Raw genomic sequence first — 9,953 nt, 5'->3', positions numbered from 1 at the left:
CAGAGAAACACACACAGCTTGGAGAAGACAAAGGAAGCTCAAGGCACACAATAGAGAGTGTGTTACTTAGTGTGCTATGGAAAGATAGATAGCCCTAGAGTGATGGGCGTATATACAATGCTCGGGGGAAAAAACGTCCTAAAGACGAAAAAAATGCCCCGGTGGTCCTAGTGTGTTCACACACATCACTACCACATGTATATGGTAACAGATAAGTCACCACAAGAGCTGGAGGCATTTCTCAAAGTTTTCAATGAAGATCCTTTTTGTTGGGAGACAACATTGGAAGGATCCTCTTGCCAAATTGCATGCCATATCATTCTATGTTGGTTCCATGCAAAGAAGGCATGGGTGGATAATTAAACCGATCCATAGTGGACCTTATACATGCACTTGTTGGTGATTCAAAGAGTGGGCCCCGCATGGGTGGTACATTGTTGAAGTTCTTCATGGAAAAACAAGAAATAGGTTTGTGCCATCTTATGTTCATTAATTTTTATTGACATTTGTGTATTCAAGTTGCATGACCATGCTTTTTGTATATGCAACTGATTCCGGATGGTTTGGAATTCAAGGCTCCTCACATAAGCACACCAACAAGCTACGGGAAGGGAAAATGATTTTGCAAAGATATGCACTTGACCCCTCTTGCCTTCAAGTTGTCAATGAAATCCTCTTACAATTTAAGTTGCAAAGCTCCAGTATACCCACTCAATGGTACAATATTAGCTTGCAAGCTAACTATTCATTTTCCTGATTGGTCCTCACAAAGTAAACATCTTTACGATGTACGATTGATTGTCACACACCATTTCCAACACTTGAGTTCCATTCTACCAATTGTGGACAAGGCACATGAAATGATGGAAGGGGCCCAACATGATGATTGCAACAAGTCTAACATTGAAGAAGAAGTGGCCAAGGGTATCCAAGAACTCAAGGACTTAATTCTCTCAATAGAGCAAGACCTATCATGTAGGAGTGTCAAAGAGATGGAGACTATGGTGCATCAAGTGGGGGTTGCAAGAGAGTCTATTAGATCATTAGTCAGTCCAAAGGAGATCAATTTGCCGGCAAGAGGAGGTATCCGCCAGGTCCAAGAGGATGTAACGTAAACATGCCTTGGACATGGAAGGCCAAGCTTGGAACAATTGGAAGCTCAAGTGTTGGATCTTACCCAACCAAGCAAGCCCACCCGCCAAACTGGGAAACTTAGAAAAAAGCATCAACGTGGTTGCAATTGCATCCAATTTGATGAGCGTCCACGCATTTTTTGTTTGCATTGTTGTACAAAAACTCTTTTGGTGGACGCTGATAGTACCTCTTCCCGACATACATGTAATGCATTACTCCCTTTATCAACACACCACAATGGAATACAAAATGTAGAAAGTCTAGTTGGACAGCACGTCCAAGTTTGTGATGACACAAGGAGCTTCCGTGCAACCATCTTATCATGCAAACATACTGACACTCTTGATGCTGAGCACACATTTACCCTTGTCACCTTAGAAGGAGGCATGTTTAGAGCCCAAGCCTCTTCACTGAGACTTTTGTTGATGTACACACAAAACCCACCAATCCAATTGGAGCTTATATAGAAGTATTCTTTTTAGTGACAAGATTTTGTGTAATCATATGTTGACCCTTGTCACCTTAATGACGCAGAATAGGTTCTATTTGGTATAGATGTTTTATATGTTTTTACCATATGATTTAGTGTTCCCCTTCTCAAATTCACAACCCATTCCACCCAAAATTTACAAAAAAAGAAAAACACACCTTGTTTACTGTCCGAATTTACAACCCAAAATATCCGAATTTACAAAAAAAAAAAGAATATGCCTTGTTTACATCCCAAATTTACAACCCCTTCTACCCGAATTTACAAAAAAAAAAAGAATGCATCGAACCCATAACCAAAAACATACACATAACAGGTAATCATAATTGTAACCGTCACCAACGTAACCATAGCCATAAATTTTCATGAAGATTTCCTAAACCGCCGTAAGCATAACCATACCCTAAACCGGCATAAACCATAAGCATAACCATAAAGAAACCGGCATAAACCATAATCACACCGGCATAACCATAACCATAACCATAACCATAACCATAACCATAACCATAACCATAACCATAACCATAACCAAACCAGTATAAACCAGTATAAACCATAAACAAACCGACATAACCATAACCCTAACCAAATCGACATAACCATAACCATAACCAAACCGGCATAAACCATAAACAAATCGACATAACCATAACCATAAACAAACCGACATACCATAACCGTCCATAAACCGGCATAACCATAACCATAACCAAACCAACATAAACCATAACCAAACCGACATAACCATAACCATAACCAAACCGGCATAAACCAATCCTAAGCCGGCATAACCATAACCATAACCAAACCGGTATAAACCATAAACAAACCGGCATAACCATAACCATAACCAAACCGGCATAAGCATAACTATAAAAAAACTGGCATAAACCATAACCAAACCGACATAACCATAACCATAAACAAACCGGCATAACCATAATAACCATAACCATGTCTGCATAGCTTCAAAAGATGGTTACAAAAAATTGTGATAGCAAAGATCACGATGTTCAAAATACCAAAATTTGTGATAGCAAAGATCTCTATGTTCAAAATACCAAAAATTTTGTTAGCAAAGATCACTATGTTCAAAACATCACTACACTGACGATGTGTTGTCCACATTACTTTCTTGAGCCCAAGAACCAAATGCGCTCTTCATTGCCTCCACTTGCTTGTATGCAAACCAAGTTTTCGTGAATTGCTCAGGGCAGTGTTTTAGTGCAAGGACATTCATACTCGTCATCGTTAATTGTAAACATCATTAGCATGATAGCATTACCGGGTTTTGGTATGGCATGCCATCCATGATAGCCACAAGTAAAAGCTTTATAATATAAAACCCACAATCTTTGGTGTTTGATTGTGTGGGCATCTACATCAAGTTATTTGACACATATTCAAAAGCATTATTCTTGGCATAATTTAAACATAACCACATTGCTCACCACCATTGTCTGCATGTGACAATCCTCGGGGTGACTAAGCTCCATTCTTAGTTGCGGATGTGTCACATAAGCTGAAAAATGTTGCAAAACTCTACGCTCGCAAAAAAAAAAACCGTAAAAGAAGCCTTGCATAAACATAAGATGAGCTGAATAGCATAAAACAAGGTCATCTCCATCATACCTCTTGACATGCGAGATGTATCGATTGACTGAGCGCAACGAGAGCGAGTCAAAGAAGAGAATTGCGCTCTTGTCCTTTGGTAGATGTCTAATCGGGCACAAGTGGCAATTGAAGAACACAACTAATGTCCAATGATCCCTAGAACCAATAAAAATTGTATAACGTTGCGTAGAAAGCCCAATACCAAAATGAAAATAAGCTTGGAGAAACACTAAAAAACGACTTACTCATCAACAACAGGAAAGAATGTAAACACTTGTGTAGAAAGATCAACTCGACCATAGTAATAACGCACAGCTCTTTCAATAGGAGTGGTTTGTATAAATGAATACCACAAGGTATCAACAAACCACACTTGATGTAAAGCCTCGCCATCAAGAGTGTCCTCAAGCCATCTAACATAAACAAAAGTCCCAATTACACTTCAAAAACAAAGTACCGCTTTGAAATATATAAAAATAGATATGTAAGAGAGGTCTCACAATACAAATAGAGCCATAGTATGAGAAGAAGCTTTTTTTGTTGCTATGTTCCTTGCAAGATTTGAATCGTAGTGACCATACAACTCGGAATGTAAATGGACAATCTTTTTTGTAGATGACCTATGCAAATATCATGCTCATAATAATCATATTCAAAGAAGACAACAAATCAATTTTGATAATAATTCTAGTTTCAAACCTTGTATTTTTTGCGGGTGAAAGCCCCATGGACGCCGACGGATAAGAAACATCGATATGTATTTTACTCTCACCCATCTTTTGAACTTTTAACTATTTTATGACCTCCATTGAGAATGTTAAAGTAAACAAAAAGGTATACTTTCAAAGTAAATTACAAGCTCAAGCATTACCTTTTTCACCCTCTCCGGTGGCTTGTCACAACCACCCATGACTTTTTGTGAAGCCTTTGTTGACGAGCAAATATTGCTCATACATAGCAACTATAACAAAACAATGCAATGATCTCAATATAATTGATAAAAAACACAGTGATTTGACGTATTTGTTAAAACAATGCGCATCATACCGGAGTAATGACATTGTCCAAATTGACTTCTCCATTTTTTCCTTCCAAATCCATGGAGGCATCGTTGCTTTTTTCTTGGTCACTAGAGCCCCCCTCTTTATAATCTTCTTGAACCCCTTTGTACTTTCTTGACTATTTTTCGGTGTTGTGAACGTCAGCAAGTTAGTAAAATCATCGTTCTCAAGGTGCATAGTACAAGACATGAAACAAAAAATAACCAAAGAAAAAAACAAAATAGTGTTATATCATTTCATTGTATCCTTTTGCAATCCTTTCTGGCAATCCACTTCAGCATGCCTTTCTCCCACTCTGCCATACTTCTTCCAGATATTGCACTCTCCATTCCTCGTAAGGCATTTTGCCATTAAGAGAACTAAAAATCCATTTCCAATCTGCCCCATATTCTAAATCTTTCCGATGTTTTTGTCCTGCGAGATTCAGAGCATTTCGATGCTGGAAATCAAGTTTTTGCTTGTCTATGAGACCGTGATTTGATTGGCAATGGGATGCGTTGGTTATCCTTGGGTCTTCGTACGGCTCTACGAGGAATGTGAATTGTGAGGCTATGCTTCTCTTGGATATGTCGAATGATTTCGACACGTTTTCCCCATGCTTTACCTTATTATGGACATTCCTCCGTTACACGACAATAACGTACAAGGACACCATCTTTACCTCTAACATCCTCAATGTAATAAGGGGACACCTATGCAAGACAATCATGCTCTCTCTCTCTCTCTCTCTCTCTCTACATCTCATCAAATGTAGAGCTTACCATTGTCAATAAATGACCCCTGTTTTGGGCACAAGCTTCTCTGCTAGATGAAGCTCCATTGACCCCTTTGCCACGATGCTTTCCACACGCGTCTCTCATCTTATCTTTGTTTTTTCCCATTGCATATGACCCCTCCTAATCTACAATACAAGCCATGAACGAAAATGGTTAGGAACATCATTAAGAGCAAAAGCTATGCACAAACACAAAGGAGGACTGTGGCCAACGTACCTCGTTTAAAATCGCTCCGTGGGCCTGTCGATCCTCTTCAATGCCAACAATGATCGAGCATCGATTGAAAGACCGACGTGTGCATACCTCCTTCGAACCTTTGACTGATGGACGTACGACCCGATTGTAGCGCGCACGCGCGCGCGCGTGTGTGTGTGTGTGTGTGTGTGTGAGAGAGAGAGAGAGAGAGAGAGAGAGAGAGAGAGAGAGAGAGAGGCTTCAAAGGGATAGGGTGTAGAATGGCCATAGCTTCAAATCCCTGCCCATGCTTGTAAATTCAGCCATCTTGTTGGATCACACTTGGGTGAAAGTTGGCAATGCTCGCAGCAGTAGAAGAGCTCGCCTGTGTGTGCGGAGCAGTCAAGCAATGCCCGAGACACTCCAGCTCGCCTGTGTGCGACAGTAGGCACGACTCGGAGCACCCCAGTTCGCCTAAGTTGGCAATACTGTGTGTGGCAGCACCCCAGCTCGTGGCCTTCCCTCTCACACGCAGCAGGCCCGGATTCAGCAGTGCAGTCCCTCTCACTCAGCCTCTCTCGCCCTGCTCGCAGGTTACCTCCGCCCCGCCCTCGCTCCATATTCAAACCAGGTCCAATTTTTCCACTCTATGGAAAATAAGTAAATTCGGGAGCCAAGCCTTGTAAATTCGGGCGCCGATCTACGGCCCATGTGAATCCTGCTGTTGATCCCACTTGAACTGCACGTGCCATATAGTGAGGAGGCAATGCATCGACTGGGATCTCCTTTGATAACGTGGATTATTAGTGTCCACACTCCTCTGTAGTTCAGGTCATCATAGGTGTAGTTCAGGTCATCATAGGAGTTGAATGCTTAAAAAGAAATGACAATGCATACGCCTTTTTTGTCAGGTGCAGCGTTCCACCTTTGATGCGTGCAAGGCTACATGCTATAGGGTTGATTACATCATGCTATGCAAGCTACATGATGATTGATCATTCACAGGGGTTGAAAGAAATCAGTCGGACCGAGGTTGAATTTGAAGTGGAAGAGAAAGCTGATGTCTATTCCAGTTTTCCTCTTTGTCTTTGATTTGGCTTTCGTGTTTTGCACATCCCATGTCTTTTCACGAGCTTGAATTCCACCATTACTTCCCCGCAAGTGAGTGAAAAACATGAGTCGATCTTTTTTTTATAAAATATTTGTTGTCGAGGTTGCGTCAGGTAGTGCTTCACCGAGATTGTAGAAGATCACGAGAAGAAGGCATACTCCCCCGTAATGAGAAGAGCATGAAGGATAATCACCTGTTGTGGGATTGAGAATGAGGGTAAAATTTCATCAGGGCCAAAACAGGTTGAGGGTTTGATTCACATTCTCTCGAGGACCATTGATAGGCATGAAAAGGAATTGGAGCAAATTATTGGGGCTCAATTGCGTGGAGGTTGCTTCAATATTTGCACCAAGGATTGAATTTGGAGTTGGAGATAGAGTGGAGGAGCCATTTGGGGGGCTCACCATTCCAGCTGCAGGGCTGAACTGCAAAGGTGTGGCCAGAGGTTGGCTTGCCCCAATGAGGATGTCGACAGCAGAACTTGCAGATGGGAATGGCATCATGACCTTCAAGCAGTTGGGTACCCTTCTGATTACTTCCAGCAATAGGGTTGAGGAAGATGGCGCTTCATCAATGTCTTCACCATGCGAGAGTTGACCATGTGGGTTAGCAGGGTATGGGACCGCCTGCCGCTGCAAGGGTTCAAAAGGAAGGAATGCATCTTCCAGTGACCCAAGAAATGCTTCAATGGCTGCATCATCATCTAGAGCAATGTCCTCCTCTTGTGTTGGCTCCAGCAGAGAATCAAGAAATGCATTGATAATGGCTGCTTGATCATCAATGTTATAGATTGCGGCTTCTGCAAAAAGTTTCAGCTCCCGTTTTGTTTGCTGCGATGGGTGAAGATTTGGAGGTTGCACGGGTGGCATATGGAGAGTTGGCAGCAGGTGTTGCAACATTGACCTCGGTAGCAATAAGCTCGTCATTAATTATAGGAGGGTCGTCGCGTGAAGGAAAAGAGGCAACAACGTCCATGGATGTTGCAGTAGCAACATTGTCTACATCAGCCTTTGGCGATCGCACTTGTTGCAGGGGTGGCGCCAATCATCACTACAAAGACGATGACACAATTGGAGGCAGCAGGTGTTATGGCAGCATCTGGGACGGCAAGAGCGTCATCAGCCTTTAATTCAGCAACACCATGGGCATCATGTGAGATAGATAGATAGATTGTATTATCGTCCACGGAGGTCATATCTGACCTATGGGACCAAAAATAAAACATTACAAACGTGAGGGGATTGTGTGATACATCTCAGTTAAGGACTGAGAGTCCAAAAAGAAAGTTAAGATAAGATAAAATGAACAAAATCTATGCAGAAGGAGGTGAGGAGGGAACCGGTTTGGGAGTTCGAAACTCTTGAATAATGGCTCTACCTCCTCGGTAGACTGCCAATTTTCCTGCTATGCGCGCTTCTCGCATCTTCTGTAGTTCTGCCTTCTTTTGTTTGAGCTGGGTGGGTGTGAGATCTTCGGCAAACCAAATTTTTGTGTCTTTGAGAAGCTTCGATTGCTCAAGGAGCTTGACTCGCTCCGCTTTGGTCTTGAAGGTAAGAATTGCATGGTTGGTGCGATGCTCGTGAGCGAGAGTGGTGATTGACGCTGGATCCCATTGTATCATGGGGGTTGTTGTTCGGATGCGAGCGAAAGACTCGTGGAACTTGGGGTCCTCCTTTCCTTGCCAATCGCTCGGGAGCCCGCCAATGCGGACATTGAGAGCAATAGCATCTTGTCGTTGTTGTTCGTGTAGCATGGACGCCACCCGATCTTCAACTTTGTGGAAAATGACATCTTGCACTTGAGTTTTTACCTTCTCTGTGAGGATGATTTCCGTCTCCGTATTGAGCTGGATTTCCTTTTGTTCCGTCTTTCCCTTGTTGGAGTCCTCCACAATTGTGAGGCGAGACTCGATGGCTGCGAGTCTTTCCTTCAAGGCGTCATTTTCCTTGCGAAGTCTTTCGACTTCATGTTGAAGCCGAGCCATGCTGTCCACCTTGGGGGGTGTTGCCACGACACCGGCAAATGTGGGCTTCCCGCGAGAAGAGGCCCGAGTGGCCATGGTGGGCACTTGATCAAGAAAGCAAATCACATTAAGGATTTACACTCAGTTTAAGTAAAAGAAGCCTCTCTGTGAGACCCGATACTCAATTAAATTAAAAGAAAAGAAGCCTCTCTGTGCTAGCAGGTCGAGACCCGGGTGAGAGGAGGCTAAGACTGGCGGGGCTTAGCTTGGGCAAGTGGCCGGGCCTATGCAGAGGCCGAAACGGGGTTGAGCTTGGGTGGGTGGCCGGGCGAGTAGGGGCAGAAACTGGTGAGCAGGGTCGAGGCTGCAGAGAGCGAGAGTGCACGCGAGCATAGCAGGGACAGGGTTACTACTGGATGTGGGGAGCAGGGCTCTGTGGCCTCCCCTAGGGCTGCCCCCTCACCCAAGGGAGACAGGAGTCATAAGAGGCTAGGGTTCGAGCAGGGTCGAGGCTGCACAGGGGAGAGAGAGAGAGAGAGAGAGAGAGAGAGAGAGAGAGAGAGAGAGAGAGAGAGAGAGAGAGAGAGAGAATTTCATGTGCGACAATATTCTTGGCTGCATCAGCTTGTAATTCAATAGAAGTGGTGGAAATATTTGTGAGACAAAGGGAACTCACAGAAGAGAGAGAGAGAGAGAACGCTCAGAGGCGTGGCAAGCTGTAGGCGATAGGCCAGAATGAGATGTATATTGATTAGGGAGAACACACTTATATACAAGACGCATGACAGTTACAATATGGTTCACTTCAGGTGATTCATGGGGATGCCGGCCGTTTGGCATCTGACCACGTGTGTGGGTTGCTGACTGGTGTGATGACATGGATTAATTATCTAACACGCCCCCGTAAGACATGTCGTCATACAAGGGCATCCATGTGTTATGGATTCATGGTGAATGCGAACCTACATGCTTTGGTTTTTATACAATGAGCATGCTTATGCAACCTTTACATAATGGAGTCATGAACGAGGGTGGAAATTGATTCAGCCAGGGTCAATGGTTGCCTTCATCAAGAGTCGAATCTTCAACTCTGATCTTCGCTTTGTACATGCTTTGATATCATTTGACATGTCCACTGCGCGCATGCTTGTGATCATGATCTTGAACATGACATTTTCGCCCCCGCAAGAGAGATGAAAGCATGAAATCATTGGTTAAAGTCAAAGTTGATGTCGAGGATAAGGTATATTGACTGTAGAGCAATTTGTAGAGCTTGGCCACCTGTTGTAGGTGGATGAAGGTGAAGCGTACCAGGGTGGTGTGGCAAATGGCTTGCTGGAGGTTGTGGAGGAATGGTGTTAGCAACGCTTGCATGGTAAGATAGCTTGGAGGGAGCTGTTGGAGACATGAGCTTGAGTAAAAATTAGCTTGTCCACCAGGGTCAAAGGCAATGGTAGACCATGAGGATAGGTAGACATTTAGTGTTGGCAAGACACTTTGTGGCACTCTAGCTGCTAATGAAATGTCATTGGTGTGTGTTGAAGGTAAGGAATCCATGACATTAGTGTGAAAGAGGGTTTCACTGGGTAAAGTATGCAAGTTATGCTCAAGCCGGAGAGTTACATGT

At 43.4% G+C, this 9,953-nt stretch overlaps 1 pseudogene; it reads right to left on the bottom strand.

Annotated features, from left to right (window-relative positions):
• Positions 1-2,729: 2,729 nt before the first annotated feature.
• LOC147455618 (uncharacterized) lies at positions 2,730-4,197 on the bottom strand (annotated as a pseudogene).
• Positions 4,198-9,953: the final 5,756 nt, after the last annotated feature.

Source organism: Adiantum capillus-veneris, chromosome 6 (assembly GCF_014529385.1).
Source record: "Adiantum capillus-veneris isolate H3 chromosome 6, ASM1452938v2, whole genome shotgun sequence".
Classification (NCBI taxonomy): domain Eukaryota; kingdom Viridiplantae; phylum Streptophyta; class Polypodiopsida; order Polypodiales; family Pteridaceae; genus Adiantum; species Adiantum capillus-veneris.
This window is presented reverse-complemented; position numbering and strand designations above follow the sequence as displayed.